Raw genomic sequence first — 25,035 nt, 5'->3', positions numbered from 1 at the left:
CCAATCTCGTCCGATCTCGGAAGCTATGCAGGGTCGGGCCTGGTTAGTACTTGGATGGGAGACCGCCTGGGAATACCAGGTGCTGTAAGCTTTTTCATTTTGTTTGATCATATGTTTTTTTTTATCATATAGAGACATATTCACATGTCCAAAAATTCAGCCAGAATCAAGGGCATGACATCTTTAAAAGGCCCCTTTCTGCACACAATAATGGCTTACGGCCATACCACCCTGAACAAGCCCGATCTCGTCCGATCTCGGAAGCTAAGCAGGGTCGGGCCTGGTTAGTACTTGGATGGGAGACCGCCTGGGAATACCAGGTGCTGTAAGCTCTTCCATTTTTTTTGATCATATGTTTTTTTTATCATATAGAGACATATTCACATGTCCAAAAATTCAGCCAGAATCAAGGGCATGACATCTTTAAAAGGCCCCTCTCTGCACACAATAATGGCTTACGGCCATACCACCCTGAACACGCCTGATCTCGTCCGATCTCGGAAGCAAAGCAGGGTAGGGCCTGGTTAGTACTTGGATGGGAGACAGCCTGGGAATACCAGGTGCTGTAAGTTTTTTCATTTTTTTGATCATATGTTTTTTTTTTATCATATAGAGACATATTCACATGTCCAAAAATTCAGCCAGAATCAAGGGCATGACATCTTTAAAAGGCCCCTTTCTGCATACAATAATGGCTTACGGCCATACCACCCTGAACACGCTCGATCTCGTCCGATCTCGGAAGCTAAGCAGGGTCGGGCCTGGTTAGTACTTGGATGGGAGACCGCCTGGGAATACCAGGTGCTGTAAGCTTTTTCATTTTTTTGATCATGTGTTTTTTTTTTATCATATAGAGACATATTCACATGTCCAAAAATTCAGCCAGAATCAAGGGCATGACATCTTTAAAAGGCCCCTTTCTGCACACAATGATGGCTTACGGTCATACCACCCTGAACTCGTCCGATCTCGGAAACTAAGCAGGGTCGTGCCTGGTTAGTACTTGGATGGGAGACCGCCTGTGGAATACCAGATGCTGTAAGCTGTTTCATTTTTTTGATCATTCGTTTTTTTTTTATCATAGAGAGACATATTCACAAGTCCAAAAATTCAGCCAGAATCAAGGGCATGACATCTTTAAAAGGCCCCTTTCTGCACACAATAATGGCTTACGGCCATACCACCCTGAACACGCCCGATCTCGTCCGATCTCGGAAGCTATGCAGGGTCGGGCATCGTTAGTACTTGGATGGGAGACCGCCTGTGGAATATCAAATGCTGTAAGCTGTTTCATTTTTTTGATCATTTGTTTTTTTTTTATCATAGAGAGACATATTCACAAGTCCAAAAATTCAGCCAGAATCAAGGGCATGACATCTTTAAAAGGCCCCTTTCTGCACACAATAATGGCTTACGGCCATACCACCCTGAACACGCCCGATCTCGTCCGATCTCGGAAGCTATGCAGGGTCGGGCATCGTTAGTACTTGGATGGGAGACCGCCTGTGGAATATCAAATGCTGTAAGCTGTTTCATTTTTTTGATCAAATGTATTTTTTTTATCATATAGAGACATATTCACATGTCCAAAAATTCAGCCAGAATCAAGGGCATGACATCTTTAAAAGGCCCCTTTCTGCACACAATAATGGCTTACGGCCAAACCACCCTGAACTCGTCCGATCTTGGAAGCTAAGCAGGGTCGGGCCTGGTTAGTACTTGGATGGGAGAACGCCTGGGAATACCAGACGCTGTAAGCTTTTTTTATTTTTTTGATCATATGTTTTTTTTTTATCATAGAGAGACATATTCACATGTCCAAAAATTCAGCCAGAATCAAGGGCATGACATCTTTAAAAGGCCCCTGTCTGCAGACAATAATGGCTTACGGCCATACCACTCTGAACACGCCCGATCTCGTTCGATCTCAGAAGCTAAGCAGGGTAAGGCCTGGTTAGTACTTGGATGGGAGACCGCCTGGGAATACCAGGTGCTGTAAGCTTTTTCATTTTTTTGATCATATGTTTTTTTTTTATCATATAGAGACATATTCACATGTCCAAAAATTCAGCCAGAATCAAGGGCATGACATCTTTAAAAGGCCCCTTTCTGCACACAATAATGGCTTAAGGACATACCACCCTGAACTTGTCCGATCTCAGAAGCTAAGCAGCGTCTGGCCTGGTTAGTACTTGGATGGGAGACCGCCTGGGAATACCAGGTGCTGTAAGCTTTTTCATTTTTTTTGATCATATGTTCTTTTTTTATCATATAGAGACATATTCACATGTCCAAAAATTCAGCCAGAATGAAGGGCATGAGATCTTTAAAAGGCCCCTGTCTGCACACAATAATGGCTTACGGCCATACCTCCCTGAACACGCCCCATATCATCCAATCTCGGAAGCTAAGCAGGGTCGGGCCTGCTTAGTACTTCGATTGGAGACCGCCTGGGAATTCCAGGTGCTGTAAGCTTTTTCATTTTTTTGATCATATGTTTTTTTTTTATCATAGAGAGACATATTCACATGTCCAAAAATTCAGCCAGGATCAAGGGCATGACATCTTTAAAAGGCCCCTTACTGCACACAATAATGGCTTACAGCCATACCACCCTGAACACGCCAGATCTCGTCAGATCTCGGAAGCTAAGCAGGGTCGGGCCTGGTTAGTACTTGGATGGGAGACCGCCTCGGAATACCAGGTGCTGTAAGCTTTTTCATTTTTTTGATCATATGTTTTTTTTTTTATCATAGAGAGACATATTCACATGTCCAAAAATTCAGCCAGAATCAAGGGCATGACATCTTTAAAAGGCCCCTGTCTGCACACAATAATGACTTACGGCCATACCACCCTGAACACGCCCGATCTCATCCAATCTCGGAAGCTAAGCAGGGTCGGGCCTGGTTAGTACTTCGATGGGAGACCGCCTGGGAATTCCAGGTGCTGTAAGCTTTTTCATTTTTTTGATCATATGTTTTTTTTTTTATCATATAGAGACATATTCACATGTCCAAAAATTCAGCCAGAATCAATGGGATGACATCTTTAAAAGGCCCCTTTCTGCACACAATAATGGCTTACAGCCATACCACCCTGAACTCGTCCGATCTCGGAAGCTAAGCAGGGTCGGGCCTGGTTAGTACTTGGATGGGAGACCGCTTGGGAACACCAGGTGCTTTAAGCTTTTTCATTTTTTTGATCACATGTTTTTTTTTTATCATATAGAGAAATATTCACATGTCCAAAAATTCAGCCAGAATCAAGGGCATGACATCTTTAAAAGGCCCCTTTCTGCACACAATAATGGCTTACGGCCATACCACCCTGAACACGCCCGATCTCGGAAGCTAAGCAGGGTCGGGCCTGGTTAGTACTTGGATGGGAGACCGCCTGGGAATACCAGGTGCTGTAAGCTTTTTCATTTTTTTGATCATATATTTTTTTTTTATCATATAGAGACATATTCAGATGTCCAAAAATTCAGCCAGAATCAAGGGCATGAGATCTTTAAAAGGCCCCTGTCTGCACACAATAACAGCTTACGGCCATACCACCCTGAACACGCCTGATCTCGTCCGATCTCGGAAGCTAAGCAGGGTCGGGCCTGGTTAGTACTTGGATGGGAGACCGCCTGGGAATACCAGGTGCTGTAAGCTTTTTCATTTTTTTGATCATATGTTTTTTTTTTATCATATAGAGACATATTCACATGTCCAAAAATTCAGCCAGAATCAAGGGCATAACATCTTTAAAAGGCCCCTGTCTGCACACAATAATGGCTTACGGCCATACCACCCTTAACACGCCCGATCTCGTCCCATCTCGGAAGCTAAGCAGGGTCGGGCCTGGTTAGTACTTGAATGGGAGACCGCCTGGGAATACCAGATGCTGTAAGCTTTTTTTATTTTTTTGATCATATGTTTTTTTTATCATAGAGAGACATATTCACATGTCCACAAATTCAGCCAGAATCAAGGGCATGACATCTTTAAAAGGCCCCTGTCTGCACACAATAATGGCTTACGGCCATACCACCCTGAACACGCCCGATCTCGTCCGATCTCGGATGCAAAGCAGAGTCGGGCCTGGTTAGTACTTGGATGGGAGACCACCTGGGAATACCAGGTGCTGTAAGCGTTTTCATTTTTTTGATCATATGTTTTTTTTTATCATATAGAGACATATTCACATGTCCAAAAATTCAGCCAGAATCAAGGGCATGACATCTTTAAAAGGCCCCTGTCTGCACACAATAATGGCTTATGGCCATACCACCCTGAACACGCCTGATCTTGTCCGATCTCGGAAGCTAAGCAGGGTAGGGCCTGGTTAGTACTTGGATGGGAGACCGCCTGGGAATACCAGGTGCTGTAAGCTTTTTCATTTTTTTGATCATATGTTTTTTTTTTATCATATAGAGACATATTCACATGTCCAAAAATTCAGCCAGAATCAAGGGCATGACATCTTTAAAAGGCCCCTTTCTGCACACAATAACGGCTTACGGCCATACCACCCTTAACACGCCCGATCTCGTCCGATCTCGGAAACTAAGTAGGGTCGTGCCTGGTTAGTACTTGGATGGGAGACCGCCTGGGAATACCAGACGCTGTAAGCTTTTTCATTTTTTTGATCATATGTTTTTTTTTATCATATAGAGACATATTCACATGTCCAAAAATTTAGCCAGAATCAAGGGCATGACATCTTTAAATGGCCCCTTTCTGCACACAATAATGGCTTACGGCCATACCACCCTGAACACGCCCAATCTCGTCCGATCTCGGAAGCTATGCAGGGTCGGGCCTGGTTAGTACTTGGATGGGAGACCGCCTGGGAATACCAGGTGCTGTAAGCTTTTTCATTTTGTTTGATCATATGTTTTTTTTTATCATATAGAGACATATTCACATGTCCAAAAATTCAGCCAGAATCAAGGGCATGACATCTTTAAAAGGCCCCTTTCTGCACACAATAATGGCTTACGGCCATACCACCCTGAACAAGCCCGATCTCGTCCGATCTCGGAAGCTATGCAGGGTCGGGCATCGTTAGTACTTGGATGGGAGACCGCCTGTGGAATATCAAATGCTGTAAGCTGTTTCATTTTTTTGATCATTTGTTTTTTTTTTATCATAGAGAGACATATTCACAAGTCCAAAAATTCAGCCAGAATCAAGGGCATGACATCTTTAAAAGGCCCCTTTCTGCACACAATAATGGCTTACGGCCATACCACCCTGAACACGCCCGATCTCGTCCGATCTCGGAAGCTATGCAGGGTCGGGCATCGTTAGTACTTGGATGGGAGACCGCCTGTGGAATATCAAATGCTGTAAGCTGTTTCATTTTTTTGATCAAATGTATTTTTTTTATCATATAGAGACATATTCACATGTCCAAAAATTCAGCCAGAATCAAGGGCATGACATCTTTAAAAGGCCCCTTTCTGCACACAATAATGGCTTACGGCCAAACCACCCTGAACTCGTCCGATCTTGGAAGCTAAGCAGGGTCGGGCCTGGTTAGTACTTGGATGGGAGAACGCCTGGGAATACCAGACGCTGTAAGCTTTTTTTATTTTTTTGATCATATGTTTTTTTTTTATCATAGAGAGACATATTCACATGTCCAAAAATTCAGCCAGAATCAAGGGCATGACATCTTTAAAAGGCCCCTGTCTGCAGACAATAATGGCTTACGGCCATACCACCCTGAACACGCCCGATCTCGTTCGATCTCAGAAGCTAAGCAGGGTAAGGCCTGGTTAGTACTTGGATGGGAGACCGCCTGGGAATACCAGGTGCTGTAAGCTTTTTCATTTTTTTGATCATATGTTTTTTTTTTATCATAGAGAGACATATTCACATGTCCAAAAATTCAGCCAGAATCAAGGGCATGACATCTTTAAAAGGCCCCTTTCTGCACACAATAATGGCTTAAGGACATACCACCCTGAACTTGTCCGATCTCAGAAGCTAAGCAGCGTCTGGCCTGGTTAGTACTTGGATGGGAGACCGCCTGGGAATACCAGGTGCTGTAAGCTTTTTCATTTTTTTTGATCATATGTTCTTTTTTTATCATATAGAGACATATTCACATGTCCAAAAATTCAGCCAGAATGAAGGGCATGAGATCTTTAAAAGGCCCCTGTCTGCACACAATAATGGCTTACGGCCATACCTCCCTGAACACGCCCCATATCATCCAATCTCGGAAGCTAAGCAGGGTCGGGCCTGCTTAGTACTTCGATTGGAGACCGCCTGGGAATTCCAGGTGCTGTAAGCTTTTTCATTTTTTTGATCATATGTTTTTTTTTTATCATAGAGAGACATATTCACATGTCCAAAAATTCAGCCAGGATCAAGGGCATGACATCTTTAAAAGGCCCCTTACTGCACACAATAATGGCTTACAGCCATACCACCCTGAACACGCCAGATCTCGTCAGATCTCGGAAGCTAAGCAGGGTCGGGCCTGGTTAGTACTTGGATGGGAGACCGCCTCGGAATACCAGGTGCTGTAAGCTTTTTCATTTTTTTTATCATATGTTTTTTTTTTTATCATAGAGAGACATATTCACATGTCCAAAAATTCAGCCAGAATCAAGGGCATGACATCTTTAAAAGGCCCCTGTCTGCACACAATAATGACTTACGGCCATACCACCCTGAACACGCCCGATCTCATCCAATCTCGGAAGCTAAGCAGGGTCGGGCCTGGTTAGTACTTCGATGGGAGACCGCCTGGGAATTCCAGGTGCTGTAAGCTTTTTCATTTTTTTGATCATATGTTTTTTTTTTTATCATATAGAGACATATTCACATGTCCAAAAATTCAGCCAGAATCAATGGGATGACATCTTTAAAAGGCCCCTTTCTGCACACAATAATGGCTTACAGCCATACCACCCTGAACTCGTCCGATCTCGGAAGCTAAGCAGGGTCGTGCCTGGTTAGTACTTGGATGGGAGACCGCTTGGGAACACCAGGTGCTTTAAGCTTTTTCATTTTTTTGATCACATGTTTTTTTTTTATCATATAGAGAAATATTCACATGTCCAAAAATTCAGCCAGAATCAAGGGCATGACATCTTTAAAAGGCCCCTTTCTGCACACAATAATGGCTTACGGCCATACCACCCTGAACACGCCCGATCTCGGAAACTAAGCAGGGTCGGGCCTGGTTAGTACTTGGATGGGAGACCGCCTGGGAATACCAGGTGCTGTAAGCTTTTTCATTTTTTTGATCATATATTTTTTTTTTATCATATAGAGACATATTCAGATGTCCAAAATTTTCATGAAGTATTTCGGCTTCAAAAAAGTGAAACATTTTCATGAAGAAATTCGGATTCAAAAAAGTAGAAAATTTTCATGAAGAAATTTGGCTCCAAAAAAGTTTTCGCAAGGGGGGGTGGTTCGTCTTTTTTCAACTTTTTCGTAAGGGGGGGTGGGTCAATTGAAAATTTTCATGAAGTATTTGGGCTTCAAAAAAGTTGAAAATATTCATGAAGAAATTCGGCTTCAAAAAAGTTGAAATTTTTCATGAAGTATTTGGGCTTCAAAAAAGTTGAAAATTTTCATGAAGAAATTCGGCTTCAAAAAAGTTTTCGCAAGGGGTGGGTGTATTGTCTTTTTTCAACTTTTTCGTAAGGGGGGGTGGGTCATTTGAAAATATTCATGAAGAAATTCGGCTTCAAAAAAGTTTTCGCAAGTGTTTCGTCTTTTTTCAACTTTTTCGTAAGGGGGGGTGGGTCAATTGAAAATGTTCATGAAGTATTTCGGCTTCAAAAAAGTTCATGAAGTAAAGTTGTCGCAAGGGGGTGGGTGTATCGTCTTTTTCAACTTTTTCGTAAGGGGGGGTGGGTCAATTGAAAATATTCATGAAGAAATTCGGCTTCAAAAAAGTTGAAAATTTTCATGAAGTATTTCAGCTTCAAAAAAGTTGAACATTTTTGTAAAAAGATTTCGGCTTGAAAAAAGTTGAAAATTTCCAAGAAGAAATTCGGCTTCAAAAAAGTTTAAAAAGTTCATGAAGAATTTGGGCTTCAAAAAAGTTGAAAATTTTCATGAAGAAATTCAGCTTCAAAAAAGGTGAAAATTTTCATGAAATATTTCAGCTTCAAAAAAGTTGAACATTTTCATGAAAAGATTTCGGCTTCAAAAAAGTTGAACATTTTCATGAAGTATTTCGGATTAAAAAAGTTGAAAATTTTCACGACAGGATTTCGGTTTTAAAAAAGTCGACCATTTTCATGAAGTATTTCAGATTCAAAAAAGTTGAACATTTTCATGAAAAGATTTCGGCTTCAGAAAAGTTGAATATTTTAATGGAAAGATTTCGGCTTCAAAAAAGTTGAAAATTTTCATGAAGTATTTGGACTTCAAAAAAGTTGAAAATTTCCATGAAGAAATTCGGCTTCAAAAAAGTTGAAAATGTTGATGAAGAATTTGGGCTTCAAAAAAGTTGAAAATTTTCATGAAGAAATTCGGCTTCAAAAAAGGTGAAAATTTTCATGAAATATTTCAGCTTCAAAAAAGTTTAACATTTTCATGAAGTATTTGGGCTTCAAAAAAGTTGAAAATTTTCATGACAGTATTTCGGCTTTAAAAAAGTTGAACATTTTCATGAAGTATTTCAGCTTTAAAAAAGTTGAACATTTTCAGGAAAAGATTTCAGTTCCAAAAAAGTTGAAAATTTTCATGAAGTATTTCGGCTTCAAAAATGTTTAACATTTTCATGAAGTATTTCGGCTTCAAAAAAGGTGAAAATTTTCATGAAATATTTGGGCTTCAAAAAAGTTGAAAATTTTCATGACTGTATTTCGGCTTTAAAAAAGTCGAACATTTTCATGAAGTATTTCAGATTCAAAAAAGTTGAACATTTTCATGAAAAGATTTCGGCTTCAAAAAAGTTGAATATTTTAATGGAAAGATTTCGGCTTCAAAAAAGTTGAAAATTTTCATGAAGTATTTCGGATTCAAAAAAGTCGAACATTTTCATGAAGTATTTCAGCTTCAAAAAAGTTGAAAATTTTCATGAAAAGATTTCGGCTTCAAAAAAGTTGAAAATTTTCATGAAGTATTTGGGCTTCAAAAAAGTTGAAAATTTTCACGACAGGATTTCGGCTTTAAAAAAGTCGAACATTTTCATGAAGTATTTGGGTTTCAAAAAAGTTGAACATTTTCATGACAGTATTTCGGCTTCAAAAAAGTTGAAAATTTTCATGAAGTATTTCAGATTCAAAAAAGTTTAAAATTTTCATGAAAAGATTTCGGCTTCAAAAAAGTTGAACATTTTTATGAAGTATTTGGGTTTCAAAAAAGTTGAAAATTTTCATGAAGTATTTTGGATTTAAAAAAGTTGAAAATTGTCACGTCAGGATTTCGGCTTTAAAAAAGTCGAACATTTTCATGAAGTATTTCGGCTTCAAAAAAGTTGAAAATCTTCATGACAGTATTTCGGCTTTAAAAAAGTCGAACATTTTCATGAAGTATTTCGGATTCAAAAAAGTTGAACATTTTCATGAAGTATTTCGGATTCAAAAAAGTTGAAAATGTTCATGAAGTATTTGGGCTTCAAAAAAGTTGAAAATTTTCACGACAGGATTTCGGCTTTAAAAAAGTCGAACATTTTCATGAAGTAATTCAGCTTCAAAAAAGTTGAACATTTTCATGACAGTATTTCGGCTTCAAAAAAGTCGAACATTTTCATGAAGTATTTCAGCTTCAAAAAAGTTGAACATTTTCAGGAAAAGATTTCAGTTCCAAAAAAGTTTAAAATTTTAATGAAGTATTTCGGCTTCAAAAATGTTTAACATTTTCATGAAGTATTTCGGCTTCAAAAAAGGTGAAAATTTTCATGAAATATTTGGGCTTCAAAAAAGTTGAAAATTTTCATGACTGTATTTCGGCTTTAAAAAAGTCGAACATGTTCATGAAGTATTTCAGATTCAAAAAAGTTGAACATTTTCATGAAAAGATTTCGGCTTCAAAAAAGTTGAATATTTCAATGGAAAGATTTCGGCTTCAAAAAAGTTGAAAATTTTCATGAAATATTTCGGATTCAAAAAAGTTGAAAATTTTCATGAAAAGATTTCGGCTTCAAAAAAGTTGAAAATTTTCATGAAGTATTTCGGATTCAAAAAAGTTGAAAATTTTCATGAAAAGATTTTTGCTTCAAAAAAGTTGAACATTTTCATGAAGAATTTGGGCTTCAAAAAAGTTGAAAATTTTCACGACAAGATTTCGGAGTCAAAAAAGTAGAAAATTTTAACGACAGGATTTCGGCTTTAAAAAAGTCGAACATTTTCATGAAGTATTTCAGCTTCAAAAAAGTTGAAAATTTTCATGAAAAGATTTCGGCTTCAAAAAAGTTGAAAATTTTCATGAAAAGATTTCGGCTTCAAAAAAGTTGAACATTTTCATGAAGTATTTTGGCTTCAAAAAAGTTGAAAATCTTCATGAAGTATTTTGGCTTCAAAAAAGTTGAAAATTTTCATGAAGTATTTCGGATTCAAAAAATTTGAACATTTCATGAAGTATTTTGGCTTCAAAAAAGTTGAAAATTTTTATGAAGTATTTCGGATTCAAAAAAGTTGAACATTTTCAAGACAGGATTTCGCCTTTAAAAAAGTCGAACATTTTCATGAAGTATTTCAGCTTCAAAAAAGTTGAAAATCTTCATGAAAAGTTTTCGGCTTCAAAAAAGTTGAACATTTTCATGAAGTATATGGGTTTCAAAAAAGTTGAAAATTTTCATGAAGTATTTCGGATTAAAAAAAGTTGAAAATTTTCACGACAGGATTTCGGCTTTAAAAAAGTCGAACATTTTCATGAAGTATTTCGGCTTCAAAAATGTTGAAAATTTTCATGAAAAGATTTTTGCTTCAAAAAAGTTGAAAATTTTCATGAAGAATTTGGGCTTCAAAAAAGTTGAAAATTTTCACGACAGGATTTCGGCTTTAAAAAAGTCGAACATTTTCATGAAGTATTTGGGATTCAAAAAAGTTGAAAATTTTCACGACAGGATTTCTGAGTCAAAAAAGTTGAAAATTTTCATGAAAAGATTTCGGCTTCAAAAAAGTTGAAAATTTTCAGGAAAAGATTTCGTCTTCAAAAAAGTTGAAAATTTTCATGAAGTATTTCGGATTAAAAAAAGTTGAAAATTTTCACGTCAGGATTTCGGCTTTAAAAAAGTCGAACATTTTCATGAAGTATTTCAGCTTCAAAAAAGTTGAAAATTTTCATGAAAAGATTTCGGCTTCAAAAAAGTTGAAAATTTTCATGAAGAATTTGGGCTTCAAAAAAGTCGAACATTTTCACGACAGGATTTCGGCTTTAAAAAAGTCGAACATTTTCATGAAGTATTTGGGATTCAAAAAAGTTGAAAATTTTCACGACAGGATTTCTGAGTCAAAAAAGTTGAAAATTTTCATGAAAAGATTTCGGCTTCAAAAAAGTTGAAAATTTTCATGAAAAGATTTCGGCTTCAAAAAAGTTGAAAATTTTCATGAAAAGATTTCGGCTTCAAAAAAGTTGAACATTTTCATGAAGTATTTTGGCTTCAAAAAAGTTGAAAATCTTCATGAAAAGATTTTGGCTTCAAAAAAGTTGAACATTTTCATGAAGTATTTTGGCTTCAAAAAAGTTGAAAATTTTCATGAAGTATTTCGGATTCAAAAAATTTGAACATTTCATGAAGTATTTTGGCTTCAAAAAAGTTGAAAATTTTTATGAAGTATTTCGGATTCAAAAAAGTTGAACATTTTCAAGACAGGATTTCGCCTTTAAAAAAGTCGAACATTTTCATGAAGTATTTCAGCTTCAAAAAAGTTGAAAATCTTCATGAAAAGTTTTCGGCTTCAAAAAAGTTGAACATTTTCATGAAGTATTTCAGCTTCAAAAAAGTTGAAAATTTTCATGAAGTATTTCGGATTCAAAAAAGTTGAAAATTTTCACGACAGGATTTCGGCTTTAAAAAAGTCGAACATTTTCATGAAATATTTCAGCTTCAAAAAAGTTGAAAATTTTCATGAAAAGATTTCGGCTTCAAAAAAGTTGAAAATTTTCATGAAGTATATGGGTTTCAAAAAAGTTGAAAATTTTCATGAAGTATTTCGGATTAAAAAAAGTTGAAAATTTTCACGACAGGATTTCGGCTTTAAAAAAGTCGAACATTTTCATGAAGTATTTCGGCTTCAAAAATGTTGAAAATTTTCATGAAGTATTTCGGATTCAAAAAAGTTGAAAATTTTCATGAAAAGATTTTGGCCTCAAAAAAGTTGAACATTTTCATGAATTATTTTGGCTTCAAAAAAGTTGAAAATTTTCATGAAGTATTTCGGATTCAAAAAATTTGAACATTTCATGAAGTATTTTGGCTTCAAAAAAGTTGAAAATTTTTATGAAGTATTTCGGATTCAAAAAAGTTGAAAATTTTCACGACAAGATTTCGGAGTCAAAAAAGTAGAAAATTTTAACGACAGGATTTCGGCTTTAAAAAAGTGGAACATTTTCATGAAGTATTTCAGCTTCAAAAAAGTTGAAAATTTTCATGAAAAGATTTCGGCTTCAAAAAAGTTGAAAATTTTCGTGAAAAGATTTCGGCTTCAAAAAAGTTGAACATTTTCATGAAGTATTTTGGCTTCAAAAAAGTTGAAAATCTTCATGAAAAGATTTTGGCTTCAAAAAAGTTGAACATTTTCATGAAGTATTTCGGATTCAAAAAATTTGAACATTTCATGAAGTATTTTGGCTTCAAAAAAGTTGAAAATTTTTATGAAGTATTTCGGATTCAAAAAAGTTGAACATTTTCAAGACAGGATTTCGCCTTTAAAAAAGTCGAACATTTTCATGAAGTATTTCAGCTTCAAAAAAGTTGAAAATCTTCATGAAAAGTTTTCGGCTTCAAAAAAGTTGAACATTTTCATGAAGTATTTCAGCATCAAAAAAGTTGAAAATTTTCATGAAGTATTTCGGATTAAAAAAAGTTGAAAATTTTCACGACAGGATTTCGGCTTTAAAAAAGTCGAACATTTTCATGAAGTATTTGGGATTCAAAAAAGTTGAAAATTTTCACGACAGGATTTCTGAGTCAAAAAAGTTGAAAATTTTCATGAAAAGATTTCGGCTTCAAAAAAGTTGAAAATTTTCATGAAAAGATTTCGGCTTCAAAAAAGTTCAACATTTTCATGAAGTATTTGGGATTCAAAAAAGTTGAAAATTTTCACGACAGGATTTCTGAGTCAAAAAAGTTGAAAATTTTCATGAAAAGATTTCGGCTTCAAAAAAGTTGAAAATTTTCATGAAAAGATTTCGGCTTCAAAAAGGTTGAAAATTTTCATGAAAAGATTTCGGCTTCAAAAAAGTTGAAAATTTTCATGAAAAGATTTCGGCTTCAAAAAAGTTCAACATTTTCATGAAGTATTTGGGATTCAAAAAAGTTGAAAATTTTCACGACAGGATTTCTGAGTCAAAAAAGTTGAAAATTTTCATGAAAAGATTTCGGCTTCAAAAAAGTTGAAAATTTTCATGAAACGATTTCGTCTTCAAAAAATTTGAAAATTTTCATGAAAAGATTTCGGCTTCAAAAAAGTTGAACATTTTCATGAAGTATTTTGGCTTCAAAAAAGTTGAAAATCTTCATGAAAAGATTTTGGCTTCAAAAAAGTTGAACATTTTCATGAAGTATTTTGGCTTCAAAAAAGTTGAAAATTTTCATGAAGTATTTCGGATTCAAAAAATTTGAACATTTCATGAAGTATTTTGGCTTCAAAAAAGTTGAAAATCTTCATGAAAAGTTTTCGGCTTCAAAAAAGTTGAACATTTTCATGAAGTATTTCGGATTCAAAAAAGTTGAAAATTTTCACGACAGGATTTCGGCTTTAAAAAAGTCGAACATTTTCATGAAATATTTCAGATTCAAAAAAGTTGAAAATTTTCATGAAAAGATTTCGGCTTCAAAAAAGTTGAAAATTTTCATGAAGTATTTGGGTTTCAAAAAAGTTGAAAATTTTCATGAAGTATTTGGGATTCAAAAAAGTTTAAAATTTTCACGACAGGATTTTTGAGTCAAAAAAGTTGAAAATTTTCATGAAAAGATTTCGCCTTTAAAAAAGTCGAACATTTTCATGAAGTATTTCAGCTTCAAAAAAGTTGAAAATCTTCATGAAAAGTTTTCGGCTTCAAAAAAGTTGAACATTTTCATGAAGTATTTCAGCTTCAAAAAAGTTGAAAATTTTCATGAAAAGATTTCGGCTTCAAAAAAGTTGAAAATTTTCATGAAGTATTTGGGTTTCAAAAAAGTTGAAAATTTTCATGAAGTATTTTGGATTCAAAAAAGTTGAAAATTTTCACGACAGGATTTCGGCTTTAAAAAAGTCGAACATTTTCATGAAGTATTTCGGCTTCAAAATAGTTGAAAATTTTCATGAAGTATTTCGGATTCAAAAAAGTTGAAAATTTTCACGACAGGATTTCGGCTTTAAAAAAGTCGAACATTTTCATGAAGTATTTGGGATTCAAAAAAGTTGAAAATTTTCACGACAGGATTTCTGAGTCAAAAAAGTTGAAAATTTTCATGAAAAGATTTCGGCTTCAAAAAAGTTGAAAATTTTCATGAAAAGATTTCGGCTTCAAAAAAGTTCAACATTTTCATGAAGTATTTGGGATTCAAAAAAGTTGAAAATTTTCACGACAGGATTTCTGAGTCAAAAAAGTTGAAAATTTTCATGAAAAGATTTCGGCTTCAAAAAAGTTGTAAATTTTCATGAAAAGATTTCGGCTTCAAAAAAGTTGAAAATTTTCATGAAAAGATTTCGGCTTCAAAAAAGTTGAAAATTTTCATGAAGTATTTGGGTTTCAAAAAAGTTGAAAATTTTCATGAAGTATTTTGGATTCAAAAAAGTTGAAAATTTTCACGACAGGATTTCGGCTTTAAAAAAGTCGAACATTTTCATGAAGTATTTCGGCTTCAAAAAAGTTGAAAATTTTCACGACAGGATTTCTGAGTCAAAAAAGTTGAAAATTTTCATGAAAAGATTTCTGCTTCAAAAAAGTTGAAAATTTTCATGAAAAGATTTCGGCTTCAAAAAAGTTCAACATTTTCATGAAGTATTTGGGATTCAAAAAAGTTGAAAATTTTCACGACAGGATTTCTGAGTCAAAAAAGTTGAAAATTTTCATGAAAAGATTTCGGCTTCAAAAAAGTTGAAAATTTTCATGAAAAGATTTCGGCTTCAAAAAAGTTGAAAATTTTCATGAAAAGATTTCGGCTTCAAAAAAGTTGAAAATTTTCATGAAGTATTTGGGTTTCAAAAAAGTTGAAAATTTTCATGAAGTATTTTGGATTCAAAAAAGTTGAAAATTTTCACGACAGGATTTCGGCTTTAAAAAAGTCGAACATTTTCATGAAGTATTTCGGCTTCAAAAAAGTTGAAAATTTTCATGAAGTATTTCGGATTCAAAAAAGTTGAAAATTTTCATGAAAAGATTTTTGCTTCAAAAAAGTTGAAAATTGTCATGAAGAATTTGGGCTTCAAAAAAGTTGAAAATTTTCACGACAGGATTTCGGCTTTAAAAAAGTCGAACATTTTCATGAAGTATTTGGGATTCAAAAAAGTTGAAAATTTTCACGACAGGATTTCTGAGTCAAAAAAGTTGAAAATTTTCATGAAAAGATTTCGGCTTCAAAAAAGTTGAAAATTTTCATGAAAAGATTTCGGCTTCAAAAAAGTTCAACATTTTCATGAAGTATTTGGGATTCAAAAAAGTTGAAAATTTTCACGACAGGATTTCTGAGTCAAAAAAGTTGAAAATTTTCATGAAAATATTTCGGCTTCAAAAAAGTTGAAAATTTTAATGAAACGATTTCGTCTACAAAAAAGTTGAAAATTTTCATGAAAAGATTTCGGCTTCAAAAAAGTTGAACATTTTCATTAAGTATTTTGGCTTCAAAAAAGTTGAAAATCTTCATGAAAAGATTTTGGCTTCAAAAAAGTTGAACATTTTCATGAAGTATTTTGGCTTCAAAAAAGTTGAAAATTTTCATGAAGTATTTCGGATTCAAAAAATTTGAACATTTCATGAAGTATTTTGGCTTCAAAAAAGTTGAAAATCTTCATGAAAAGTTTTCGGCTTCAAAAAAGTTGAACATTTTCATGAAGTATTTCAGCTTCAAAAAAGTTGAAAATTTTCATGAAGTATTTCGGATTCAAAAAAGTTGAAAATTTTCACGACAGGATTTCGGCTTTAAAAAAGTCGAACATTTTCATGAAATATTTCAGATTCAAAAAAGTTGAAAATTTTCATGAAAAGATTTCGGCTTCAAAAAAGTTGAAAATTTTCATGAAGTATATGGGTTTCAAAAAAGTTGAAAATTTTCATGAAGTATTTCGGATTCAAAAAAGTTGAAAATTTTCATGAAAAGATTTTTGCTTCAAAAAAGTTGAAAATCTTCATGAAAAGTTTTCGGCTTCAAAAAAGTTGAACATTTTCATGAAGTATTTCGGATTCAAAAAAGTTGAAAATTTTCACGACAGGATTTCGGCTTTAAAAAAGTCGAACATTTTCATGAAATATTTCAGATTCAAAAAAGTTGAAAATTTTCATGAAAAGATTTCGGCTTCAAAAAAGTTGAAAATTTTCATGAAGTATTTGGGTTTCAAAAAAGTTGAAAATTTTCATGAAGTATTTGGGATTCAAAAAAGTTTAAAATTTTCACGACAGGATTTTTGAGTCAAAAAAGTTGAAAATTTTCATGAAAAGATTTCGCCTTTAAAAAAGTCGAACATTTTCATGAAGTATTTCAGCTTCAAAAAAGTTGAAAATCTTCATGAAAAGTTTTCGGCTTCAAAAAAGTTGAACATTTTCATGAAGTATTTCAGCTTCAAAAAAGTTGAAAATTTTCATGAAAAGATTTCGGCTTCAAAAAAGTTGAAAATTTTCATGAAGTATTTGGGTTTCAAAAAAGTTGAAAATTTTCATGAAGTATTTTGGATTCAAAAAAGTTGAAAATTTTCACGACAGGATTTCGGCTTTAAAAAAGTCGAACATTTTCATGAAGTATTTCGGCTTCAAAATAGTTGAAAATTTTCATGAAGTATTTCGGATTCAAAAAAGTTGAAAATTTTCACGACAGGATTTCGGCTTTAAAAAAGTCGAACATTTTCATGAAGTATTTGGGATTCAAAAAAGTTGAAAATTTTCACGACAGGATTTCTGAGTCAAAAAAGTTGAAAATTTTCATGAAAAGATTTCGGCTTCAAAAAAGTTGAAAATTTTCATGAAAAGATTTCGGCTTCAAAAAAGTTCAACATTTTCATGAAGTATTTGGGATTCAAAAAAGTTGAAAATTTTCACGACAGGATTTCTGAGTCAAAAAAGTTGAAAATTTTCATGAAAAGATTTCGGCTTCAAAAAAGTTGTAAATTTTCATGAAAAGATTTCGGCTTCAAAAAAGTTGAAAATTTTCATGAAGTATTTGGGTTTCAAAAAAGTTGAAAATTTTCATGAAGTATTTTGGATTCAAAAAAGTTGAAAATTTTCACGACAGGATTTCGGCTTTAAAAAAGTCGAACATTTTCATGAAGTATTTCGGCTTCAAAAAAGTTGAAAATTTTCACGACAGGATTTCTGAGTCAAAAAAGTTGAAAATTTTCATGAAAAGATTTCGGCTTCAAAAAAGTTGAAAATTTTCATGAAAAGATTTCGGCTTCAAAAAAGTTCAACATTTTCATGAAGTATTTGGGATTCAAAAAAGTTGAAAATTTTCACGACAGGATTTCTGAGTCAAAAAAGTTGAAAATTTTCATGAAAAGATTTCGGCTTCAAAAAAGTTGAAAATTTTCATGAAAAGATTTCGGCTTCAAAAAAGTTGAAAATTTTCATGAAAAGATTTCGGCTTCAAAAAAGTTGAAAATTTTCATGAAGTATTTGGGTTTCAAAAAAGTTGAAAATTTTCATGAAGTATTTTGGATTCAAAAAAGTTGAAAATTTTCACGACAGGATTTCGGCTTTAAAAAAGTCGAACATTTTCATGAAGTATTTCGGCTTCAAAAAAGTTGAAAATTTTCATGAAGTATTTCGGATTCAAAAAAGTTGAAAATTTTCATGAAAAGATTTTTGCTTCAAAAAAGTTGAAAATTGTCATGAAGAATTTGGGCTTCAAAAAAGTTGAAAATTTTCACGACAGGATTTCGGCTTTAAAAAAGTCGAACATTTTCATGAAGTATTTGGGATTCAAAAAAGTTGAAAATTTTCACGACAGGATTTCTGAGTCAAAAAAGTTGAAAATTTTCATGAAAAGATTTCGGCTTCAAAAAAGTTGAAAATTTTCATGAAAAGATTTCGGCTTCAAAAAAGTTCAACATTTTCATGAAGTATTTGGGATTCAAAAAAGTTGAAAATTTTCACGACAGGATTTCTGAGTCAAAAAAGTTGAAAATTTTCATGAAAATATTTCGGCTTCAAAAAAGTTGAAAATTTTAATGAAACGATTTCGTCTACAAAAAAGTTGAAAATTTTCATGAGAAGATTTCGGCTTCAAAAAAGTTGAACATTTTCATTAAGTATTTTGGCTTCAAAAAAGTTGAAAATCTTCATGAAAAGATTTTGGCTTCAAAAAAGTTGAACATTTTCATGAAGTATTTTGGCTTCAAAAAAGTTGAAAATTTTCATGAAGTATTTCGGATTCAAAAAATTTGAACATTTCATGAAGTATTTTGGCTTCAAAAAAGTTGAAAATCTTCATGAAAAGTTTTCGGCTTCAAAAAAGTTGAACATTTTCATGAAGTATTTCAGCTTCAAAAAAGTTGAAAATTTTCATGAAGTATTTCGGATTCAAAAAAGTTGAAAATTTTCACGACAGGATTTCGGCTTTAAAAAAGTCGAACATTTTCATGAAATATTTCAGATTCAAAAAAGTTGAAAATTTTCATGAAAAGATTTCGGCTTCAAAAAAGTTGAAAATTTTCATGAAGTATATGGGTTTCAAAAAAGTTGAAAATTTTCATGAAGTATTTCGGATTCAAAAAAGTTGAAAATTTTCATGAAAAGATTTTTGCTTCAAAAAAGTTGAAAATTTTCATGAAGAATTTGGGCTTCAAAAAAGTCGAACATTTTCACGACAGGATTTCGGCTTTAAAAAAGTCGAACATTTTCATGAAGTATTTGGGATTCAAAAAAGTTTAAAATTTTCACGACAGGATTTTTGAGTCAAAAAAGTTGAAAATTTTCATGAAAAGATTTCGCCTTTAAAAAAGTCGAACATTTTCATGAAGTATTTCGGCTTCAAAAAAGTTGAACATTTTCATGAAGTATTTCAGCTTCAAAAAAGTTGAAAATTTTCATGAAAAGATTTCGGCTTCAAAAAAGTTGAAAATTTTCATGAAGTATTTGGGTTTCAAAAAAGTTGAAAATTTTCATGAAGTATTTTGGATTCAAAAAAGTTGAAAAATTTCACGACAGGATTTCGGCTTTAAAAAAGTCGAACATTTTCATGAAGTATTTCGGCTTCAAAAAAGTTGAAAATTTTCATGAAGTATTTCGGATTCAAAAAAGTTGAAAATTTTAATGAAAAGATTTTTGCTTCAAAAAAGTTGAAAATTTTCATGAAGAATTTGGGCTTCAAAAAAGTTGAAAATTTTCACGACAGGATTTCGGCTTTAAAAAAGTCGAACATTTTCATGAAGTATTTGGGATTCAAAAAAGTTGAAAATTTTCACGACAGGATTTCTGAGTCAAAAAAGTTGAAAATTTTCATGAAAAGATTTCGGCTTCAAAAAAGTTGAAAATTTTCATGAAAAGATTTCGGCTTCAAAAAAGTTGAAAATTTTCATGAAACGATTTCGGCTTCAAAAAAGTTGAAAATTTTCATGAAAAGATTTCGGCTTCAAAAAAGTTGAACATTTTCATGAAGTATTTTGGCTTCAAAAAAGTTGAAAATCTTCATGAAAAGATTTTGGCTTCAAAAAAGTTGAAAATTTTCATGAAGTATTTCGGATTCAAAAAATTTGAACATTTCATGAAGTATTTTGGCTTCAAAAAAGTTGAAAATCTTCATGAAAAGTTTTCGGCTTCAAAAAAGTTGAACATTTTCATGAAGTATTTCAGCTTCAAAAAAGTTGAAAATTTTCATGAAGTATTTCGGATTCAAAAAAGTTGAAAAATTTCACGACAGGATTTCGGCTTTAAAAAAGTCGAACATTTTCATGAAATATTTCAGCTTCAAAAAAGTTGAAAATTTTCATGAAAAGATTTCGGCTTCAAAAAAGTTGAAAATTTTCATGAAGTATATGGGTTTCAAAAAAGTTGAAAATTTTCATGAAGTATTTCGGATTAAAAAAAGTTGAAAATTTTCACGACAGGATTTCGGCTTTAAAAAAGTCGAACATTTTCATGAAGTATTTCGGCTTCAAAAATGTTGAAAATTTTCATGAAGTATTTCGGATTCAAAAAAGTTGAAAATTTTCACGACAGGATTTCGGCTTTAAAAAAGTCGAACATTTTCATGAAGTATTTCGGCTTCAAAAATGTTGAAAATTTTCATGAAGTATTTCGGATTCAAAAAAGTTGAAAATTTTCATGAAAAGATTTCGGCTTCAAAAAAGTTGAAAATTTTCATGAAAAGATTTCGGCTTCAAAAAAGTTGAACATTTCCATGAAGTATTTTGGCTTCAAAAAAGTTGAAAATCTTCATGAAAAGATTTTGGCCTCAAAAAAGTTGAACATTTTCATGAATTATTTTGGCTTCAAAAAAGTTGAAAATTTTCATGAAGTATTTCGGATTCAAAAAATTTGAACATTTCATGAAGTATTTTGGCTTCAAAAAAGTTGAAAATTTTTATGAAGTATTTCGGATTCAAAAAAGTTGAACATTTTCAAGACAGGATTTCGCCTTTAAAAAAGTCGAACATTTTCATGAAGTATTTCAGCTTCAAAAAAGTTGAAAATCTTCATGAAAAGTTTTCGGCTTCAAAAAAGTTGAACATTTTCATGAAGTATTTCAGCTTCAAAAAAGTTGAAAATCTTCATGAAAAGTTTTCGGCTTCAAAAAAGTCGAACATTTTCATGAAGTATTTCGGCTTCAAAAAAATTGAAAATTTTCATGAAAAGATTTTTGCTTCAAAAAAGTTGAAAATTTTCACGACAGGATTTCGGCTTTAAAAAAGTCGAACATTTTCATGAAGTATTTCGGCTTCAAAAAAGTTGAAAATTTTCATGAAGTATTTCGGATTCAAAAAAGTTGAAAATTTTCATGAAAAGATTTTTGCTTCAAAAAAGTTTAAAATTTTCATGAAGAATTTGGGCTTCAAAAAAGTTGAAAATTTTCACGACAGGATTTCGGCTTCAAAAAAGTTGAAAATTTTCATGAAGTATTTCGGATTCAAAAAAGTTGAAAATTTTAATGAAAAGATTTTTGCTTCAAAAAAGTTGAAAATTTTCATGAAGAATATGGGCTTCAAAAAAGTTGAAAATTTTCACGACAGGATTTCGGCTTTAAAAAAGTCGAACATTTTCATGAAGTATTTGGGATTCAAAAAAGTTGAAAATTTTCACGACAGGATTTCTGAGTCAAAAAAGTTGAAAATTTTCATGAAAAGATTTCGGCTTCAAAAAAGTTGAAAATTTTCATGAAAAGATTTCGGCTTCAAAAAAGTTGAACATTTTCATGAAGTATTTGGGATTCAAAAAAGTTGAAAATTTTCACGACAGGATTTCTGAGTCAAAAAAGTTGAAAATTTTCATGAAAAGATTTCGGCTTCAAAAAAGTTGAAAATTTTCATGAAAAGATTTCGGCTTCAAAAAAGTTGAAAATTTTCATGAAACGATTTCGGCTTCAAAAAAGTTGAAAATTTTCATGAAAAGATTTCGGCTTCAAAAAAGTTGAACATTTTCATGAAGTATTTTGGCTTCAAAAAAGTTGAAAATCTTCATGAAAAGATTTTGGCTTCAAAAAAGTTGAAAATTTTCATGAAAAGTTTTCGGCTTCAAAAAAGTCGAACATTTTCATGAAGTATTTCGGCTTCAAAAAAGTTGAAAATTTTCATGAAAAGATTTTTGCTTCAAAAAAGTTGAAAATTTTCACGACAGGATTTCGGCTTTAAAAAAGTCGAACATTTTCATGAAGTATTTCGGCTTCAAAAAAGTTGAAAATTTTCATGAAGTATTTCGGATTCAAAAAAGTTGAAAATTTTCATGAAAAGATTTTTGCTTCAAAAAAGTTTAAAATTTTCATGAAGAATTTGGGCTTCAAAAAAGTTGAAAATTTTCACGACAGGATTTCGGCTTCAAAAAAGTTGAAAATTTTCATGAAGTATTTCGGATTCAAAAAAGTTGAAAATTTTAATGAAAAGATTTTTGCTTCAAAAAAGTTGAAAATTTTCATGAAGAATATGGGCTTCAAAAAAGTTGAAAATTTTCACGACAGGATTTCGGCTTTAAAAAAGTCGAACATTTTCATGAAGTATTTGGGATTCAAAAAAGTTGAAAATTTTCACGACAGGATTTCTGAGTCAAAAAAGTTGAAAATTTTCATGAAAAGATTTCGGCTTCAAAAAAGTTGAAAATTTTCATGAAAAGATTTCGGCTTCAAAAAAGTTGAACATTTTCATGAAGTATTTGGGATTCAAAAAAGTTGAAAATTTTCACGACAGGATTTCTGAGTCAAAAAAGTTGAAAATTTTCATGAAAAGATTTCGGCTTCAAAAAAGTTGAAAATTTTCATGAAAAGATTTCGGCTTCAAAAAAGTTGAAAATTTTCATGAAACGATTTCGGCTTCAAAAAAGTTGAAAATTTTCATGAAAAGATTTCGGCTTCAAAAAAGTTGAACATTTTCATGAAGTATTTTGGCTTCAAAAAAGTTGAAAATCTTCATGAAAAGATTTTGGCTTCAAAAAAGTTGAAAATTTTCATGAAGTATTTCGGATTCAAAAAATTTGAACATTTCATGAAGTATTTTGGCTTCAAAAAAGTTGAAAATCTTCATGAAAAGTTTTCGGCTTCAAAAAAGTTGAACATTTTCATGAAGTATTTCAGCTTCAAAAAAGTTGAAAATTTTCATGAAGTATTTCGGATTCAAAAAAGTTGAAAAATTTCACGACAGGATTTCGGCTTTAAAAAAGTCGAACATTTTCATGAAATATTTCAGCTTCAAAAAAGTTGAAAATTTTCATGAAAAGATTTCGGCTTCAAAAAAGTTGAAAATTTTCATGAAGTATATGGGTTTCAAAAAAGTTGAAAATTTTCATGAAGTATTTCGGATTAAAAAAAGTTGAAAATTTTCACGACAGGATTTCGGCTTTAAAAAAGTCGAACATTTTCATGAAGTATTTCGGCTTCAAAAATGTTGAAAATTTTCATGAAGTATTTCGGATTCAAAAAAGTTGAAAATTTTCACGACAGGATTTCGGCTTTAAAAAAGTCGAACATTTTCATGAAGTATTTCGGCTTCAAAAATGTTGAAAATTTTCATGAAGTATTTCGGATTCAAAAAAGTTGAAAATTTTCATGAAAAGATTTCGGCTTCAAAAAAGTTGAAAATTTTCATGAAAAGATTTCGGCTTCAAAAAAGTTGAACATTTCCATGAAGTATTTTGGCTTCAAAAAAGTTGAAAATCTTCATGAAAAGATTTTGGCCTCAAAAAAGTTGAACATTTTCATGAATTATTTTGGCTTCAAAAAAGTTGAAAATTTTCATGAAGTATTTCGGATTCAAAAAATTTGAACATTTCATGAAGTATTTTGGCTTCAAAAAAGTTGAAAATTTTTATGAAGTATTTCGGATTCAAAAAAGTTGAACATTTTCAAGACAGGATTTCGCCTTTAAAAAAGTCGAACATTTTCATGAAGTATTTCAGCTTCAAAAAAGTTGAAAATCTTCATGAAAAGTTTTCGGCTTCAAAAAAGTTGAACATTTTCATGAAGTATTTCAGCTTCAAAAAAGTTGAAAATCTTCATGAAAAGTTTTCGGCTTCAAAAAAGTCGAACATTTTCATGAAGTATTTCGGCTTCAAAAAAGTTGAAAATTTTCATGAAAAGATTTTTGCTTCAAAAAAGTTGAAAATTTTCATGAAGAATTTGAGCTTCAAAAAAGTTGAAAATTTTCACGACAGGATTTCGGCTTTAAAAAAGTCGAACATTTTCATGAAGTATTTCAGCTTCAAAAAAGTTGAAAATTTTCATGAAAAGATTTCGGCTTCAAAAAAGTTGAACATTTTCATGAAGTATTTTGGCTTCAAAAAAGTTGAAAATCTTCATGAAAAGATTTTGGCTTCAAAAAAGTTGAACATTTTCATGAAGTATTTCGGATTCAAAAAATTTGAACATTTCATGAAGTATTTTGGCTTCAAAAAAGTTGAAAATTTTTATGAAGTATTTCGGATTCAAAAAAGTTGAACATTTTCAAGACAGGATTTCGCCTTTAAAAAAGTCGAACATTTTCATGAAGTATTTCAGCTTCAAAAAAGTTGAAAATCTTCATGAAAAGTTTTCGGCTTCAAAAAAGTTGAACATTTTCATGAAGTATTTCAGCTTCAAAAAAGTTGAAAATTTTCATGAAGTATTTCGGATTAAAAAAAGTTGAAAATTTTCACGACAGGATTTCGGCTTTAAAAAAGTCGAACATTGTCATGAAGTATTTCGGCTTCAAAAAAGTTGAAAATTTTCTTGAAAATATTTCGGCTTCCAAAAAGTTGAAAATTTTCATGAAGTATTTGGGTTTCAAAAAAGTTGAAAATTTTCATGAAGTATTTTGGATTCAAAAAAGTTGAAAATTTTCACGACAGGATTTCGGCTTTAAAAAAGTCGAACATTTTCATGAAGTATTTCGGCTTCAAAAAAGTTGAAAATTTTCATGAAGTATTTCGGATTCAAAAAAGTTGAAAATTTTCATGAAAAGATTTTTGCTTCAAAAAAGTTTAAAATTTTCATGAAGAATTTGGGCTTCAAAAAAGTTGAAAATTTTCACGACAGGATTTCGGCTTCAAAAAAGTTGAACATTTTCATGAAGTATTTGGGATTCAAAAA

General features: G+C 32.2%; 15 non-coding genes and 13 pseudogenes across 15 annotated transcripts in view; all 28 read left to right on the top strand.

Annotated features, from left to right (window-relative positions):
- LOC132961421 (5S ribosomal RNA) overlaps positions 1-91 on the top strand; it is a 119-nt gene extending 28 nt beyond the window's left edge. The window contains exon 1 of the ribosomal RNA XR_009667784.1: positions 1-91. This exon is cut by the window's left edge and continues 28 nt beyond it. This is a non-coding gene — a ribosomal RNA (5S ribosomal RNA).
- Positions 92-213: 122 nt separating this feature from the next.
- Positions 214-332, top strand: LOC132961137 (5S ribosomal RNA). Its single transcript, XR_009667516.1, has one exon. It is a non-coding gene; the product is annotated as a 5S ribosomal RNA (ribosomal RNA).
- Positions 333-453: 121 nt separating this feature from the next.
- LOC132961485 (5S ribosomal RNA) lies at positions 454-572 on the top strand. Its single transcript, XR_009667847.1, has one exon. It is a non-coding gene; the product is annotated as a 5S ribosomal RNA (ribosomal RNA).
- A 122-nt stretch (positions 573-694) lies between these two features.
- Positions 695-813, top strand: LOC132960732 (5S ribosomal RNA). The gene has a single exon (XR_009667452.1). It is a non-coding gene; the product is annotated as a 5S ribosomal RNA (ribosomal RNA).
- Positions 814-1,167: 354 nt separating this feature from the next.
- On the top strand, positions 1,168-1,287 carry LOC132960910 (5S ribosomal RNA; annotated as a pseudogene).
- A 122-nt stretch (positions 1,288-1,409) lies between these two features.
- LOC132960909 (5S ribosomal RNA) lies at positions 1,410-1,529 on the top strand (annotated as a pseudogene).
- A 122-nt stretch (positions 1,530-1,651) lies between these two features.
- LOC132961082 (5S ribosomal RNA) lies at positions 1,652-1,760 on the top strand (annotated as a pseudogene).
- A 123-nt stretch (positions 1,761-1,883) lies between these two features.
- LOC132961434 (5S ribosomal RNA) lies at positions 1,884-2,002 on the top strand. Its single transcript, XR_009667797.1, has one exon. It is a non-coding gene; the product is annotated as a 5S ribosomal RNA (ribosomal RNA).
- Positions 2,003-2,356: 354 nt separating this feature from the next.
- Positions 2,357-2,475, top strand: LOC132960825 (5S ribosomal RNA; annotated as a pseudogene).
- Positions 2,476-2,597: 122 nt separating this feature from the next.
- Positions 2,598-2,716, top strand: LOC132961341 (5S ribosomal RNA). The gene has a single exon (XR_009667706.1). It is a non-coding gene; the product is annotated as a 5S ribosomal RNA (ribosomal RNA).
- A 123-nt stretch (positions 2,717-2,839) lies between these two features.
- Positions 2,840-2,958, top strand: LOC132961333 (5S ribosomal RNA). Its single transcript, XR_009667699.1, has one exon. It is a non-coding gene; the product is annotated as a 5S ribosomal RNA (ribosomal RNA).
- A 123-nt stretch (positions 2,959-3,081) lies between these two features.
- On the top strand, positions 3,082-3,190 carry LOC132960877 (5S ribosomal RNA; annotated as a pseudogene).
- A 122-nt stretch (positions 3,191-3,312) lies between these two features.
- On the top strand, positions 3,313-3,421 carry LOC132961551 (5S ribosomal RNA; annotated as a pseudogene).
- Positions 3,422-3,543: 122 nt separating this feature from the next.
- On the top strand, positions 3,544-3,662 carry LOC132960766 (5S ribosomal RNA). Its single transcript, XR_009667455.1, has one exon. It is a non-coding gene; the product is annotated as a 5S ribosomal RNA (ribosomal RNA).
- Positions 3,663-3,784: 122 nt separating this feature from the next.
- Positions 3,785-3,903, top strand: LOC132961562 (5S ribosomal RNA). The gene has a single exon (XR_009667918.1). It is a non-coding gene; the product is annotated as a 5S ribosomal RNA (ribosomal RNA).
- Positions 3,904-4,024: 121 nt separating this feature from the next.
- LOC132961428 (5S ribosomal RNA) lies at positions 4,025-4,143 on the top strand. Its single transcript, XR_009667791.1, has one exon. It is a non-coding gene; the product is annotated as a 5S ribosomal RNA (ribosomal RNA).
- Positions 4,144-4,264: 121 nt separating this feature from the next.
- Positions 4,265-4,383, top strand: LOC132961296 (5S ribosomal RNA). Its single transcript, XR_009667664.1, has one exon. It is a non-coding gene; the product is annotated as a 5S ribosomal RNA (ribosomal RNA).
- A 122-nt stretch (positions 4,384-4,505) lies between these two features.
- Positions 4,506-4,624, top strand: LOC132960698 (5S ribosomal RNA; annotated as a pseudogene).
- Positions 4,625-4,745: 121 nt separating this feature from the next.
- Positions 4,746-4,864, top strand: LOC132961419 (5S ribosomal RNA). The gene has a single exon (XR_009667782.1). It is a non-coding gene; the product is annotated as a 5S ribosomal RNA (ribosomal RNA).
- A 122-nt stretch (positions 4,865-4,986) lies between these two features.
- On the top strand, positions 4,987-5,106 carry LOC132960960 (5S ribosomal RNA; annotated as a pseudogene).
- Positions 5,107-5,228: 122 nt separating this feature from the next.
- Positions 5,229-5,348, top strand: LOC132960908 (5S ribosomal RNA; annotated as a pseudogene).
- A 122-nt stretch (positions 5,349-5,470) lies between these two features.
- Positions 5,471-5,579, top strand: LOC132961080 (5S ribosomal RNA; annotated as a pseudogene).
- A 123-nt stretch (positions 5,580-5,702) lies between these two features.
- LOC132961372 (5S ribosomal RNA) lies at positions 5,703-5,821 on the top strand. The gene has a single exon (XR_009667737.1). It is a non-coding gene; the product is annotated as a 5S ribosomal RNA (ribosomal RNA).
- Positions 5,822-6,175: 354 nt separating this feature from the next.
- Positions 6,176-6,294, top strand: LOC132960823 (5S ribosomal RNA; annotated as a pseudogene).
- A 122-nt stretch (positions 6,295-6,416) lies between these two features.
- LOC132961339 (5S ribosomal RNA) lies at positions 6,417-6,535 on the top strand. The gene has a single exon (XR_009667705.1). It is a non-coding gene; the product is annotated as a 5S ribosomal RNA (ribosomal RNA).
- A 123-nt stretch (positions 6,536-6,658) lies between these two features.
- LOC132961332 (5S ribosomal RNA) lies at positions 6,659-6,777 on the top strand. The gene has a single exon (XR_009667698.1). It is a non-coding gene; the product is annotated as a 5S ribosomal RNA (ribosomal RNA).
- A 123-nt stretch (positions 6,778-6,900) lies between these two features.
- On the top strand, positions 6,901-7,009 carry LOC132960972 (5S ribosomal RNA; annotated as a pseudogene).
- Positions 7,010-7,131: 122 nt separating this feature from the next.
- LOC132960724 (5S ribosomal RNA) lies at positions 7,132-7,240 on the top strand (annotated as a pseudogene).
- The last annotated feature ends 17,795 nt before the right edge of the window (positions 7,241-25,035 follow it).

The sequence above is a fragment of the Labrus mixtus genome, unplaced genomic scaffold (genome assembly GCF_963584025.1).
Source record: "Labrus mixtus unplaced genomic scaffold, fLabMix1.1 SCAFFOLD_30, whole genome shotgun sequence".
Taxonomy (NCBI): Eukaryota; Metazoa; Chordata; class Actinopteri; order Labriformes; family Labridae; genus Labrus; species Labrus mixtus.
Note: the sequence above shows the minus strand (reverse complement) of the source record. Positions and strands in the feature narration are given on the sequence as shown.